The sequence below is a fragment of the Moschus berezovskii genome, chromosome 3 (assembly GCF_049115385.1).
Source record: "Moschus berezovskii isolate FMDL1 chromosome 3, NW_MosBer_1.0, whole genome shotgun sequence".
NCBI classification, from domain to species: domain Eukaryota; kingdom Metazoa; phylum Chordata; class Mammalia; order Artiodactyla; family Moschidae; genus Moschus; species Moschus berezovskii.
The window spans coordinates 115577942-115579642 of record NC_142462.1 but is presented as its reverse complement, the minus strand read 5'-3'; the positions used below and the strand labels follow the sequence as shown (position 1 = coordinate 115579642).

At 51.0% G+C, this 1701-nt stretch overlaps 1 long non-coding RNA gene across 1 annotated transcript; it reads right to left on the bottom strand.

The window, feature by feature from the left end:
- Nucleotides 1-299: 299 nt before the first annotated feature.
- On the bottom strand, nt 300-1501 carry LOC148778413 (uncharacterized). Its single transcript, XR_016036525.1, has 3 exons — nt 1487-1501; nt 535-745; nt 300-438 (listed from the first exon to the last, which is right to left on the bottom strand). It is a non-coding gene; the product is annotated as an uncharacterized LOC148778413 (long non-coding RNA).
- Nucleotides 1502-1701: the final 200 nt, after the last annotated feature.

Genomic DNA, 1701 nt, shown 5'->3' with positions numbered 1-1701 from the left:
CTTCCCTAGGGTCATTAGAACACTGAACCACTGGGCTGCTAGGAGAGGAGCTTAGGAAGACAGCTGATGACGCTAGGGGCTGAGCCAGAAGGGGAAGCAGAGGTTTTCTGCTCGGGACGGGGTGACTCTGCAGCGCTGTGTCTTTGCTGCTGGCACAGAGGTACGTGGCTGAGTCCCCAGGATCTGTGGGCTGGATCTTCAGAGTGGAGAACGACGCGTTAGGCATCTTAGCTGAGAATCGGTCCTTGGGCATCCCCGACTCGTCGATAGGAGCTTGGTTGTTGAAATAAATCAGCAACTCCAGTCCCCGCACCAAGGTCTGTCTGTACCAATAAAGGGCAGTGTGGCTTTTAATCGGCTCACAACTCAGATTGACTGCCTGTCCCTTTTCTGTCACCTCATGCCTAGGTGTCTGGGTGACTCCAGCATCTGTGGGGCCTGTGGAGAAGGACAGAGTTTGGGGACAGAATAAGAAGCATAATTGGAATCATAACGGGAAATATCCAAGAGTGCAGATTATTTCTGGGGACTTACCTACTCCCAGGAGACACAGGGCCACACAGCAGAGGAGCTTGGTGGCCATAGCAATGCCAACAGGAGGAAGCTTCACCCAGATGGGCCTCTTGTGAGTGTGAACAGAAAGGCGGGGCTTCTGAGTCCTCCGCAAGGCGGAGAGGGACCTGGCAAGGACATTACACTCTGACCCTGCTCAGGGGACCTCCTTCCAAAGGTGAACATTCGTTCTCTGCAAAACACCACCTGAACAGGTCCCAACTCTTCTAAGGTGTATTGGCTCATTCACAGGCCCCCCAAGCACCTGTCGCCTCTCCCAGCCCTGGTGTTCCCACCCTTCTGGCCTTCTCTGATGTGCCATATGTCAACGGTCCATTGAATGTTTCTGCTTAAATGTACCACCAGCACCACAAATTCCAGACATCAGTCAATGACTCTTTACATATTAAGACTTTCAACATGCCTCTTGCTGGCATTCCCTATCACCTGGATATAGAAAATCAAAATAAATAAATCCTTGCCGAGTTAGAGCTTTGCCACAGATTCCTCCCAAAGCCTTTGTACTAGGCCACCGTGCTCATCTCTAAGGGGCATAAATGGAAGCCCTGGAAAGAGACTGGCTTGGGAAGATTTTATTCCCAGCAAAAGCTAGAGACCAATGCCCCTCTGCTGCATAATCCCCAGCCCGCAGCATAGGGCCTCTGTACGTCTGCACCTTTTCCATGAAGAGGCTCCATCTTACCTCATAAAGAGAAACAGGAAATGTTAGTCATTCAGTCGTGTCTGACTCTTTGCGACCCCGTGGACTATAGCCTGCTAAGCTCCTCTGTCTATGAAATTCTCCAGGCAAGAATACTAGAGTGGGCTGTCGTCTCCTTCTCCAGGGGTTCTTCCCAACCCAGGGACTGAAGCTGGGTCTCCTGCACTGTGGGTGGTTTCTTTACTCTCTGAGACACCAGGGAAGCCATCTTACCTCTGTGATGAACCTCAGTCAGTTCAGTTCAGTTCAGTCGCTCAGTCACGTCCGACTCCTCAGAATTGCCTTAATCCTGCAGGTCCTGGTGTGGCTTGTGCAGTGAAAAATGAGGGCTTCAGCCTTCTTCGAGGAACCATGATAAAGCACTCTCAGTTCATTCTAATCCTCTTCAGCCCCTAGCAAAGCTCTAGAAGGTTCTTTGATGGTTAACA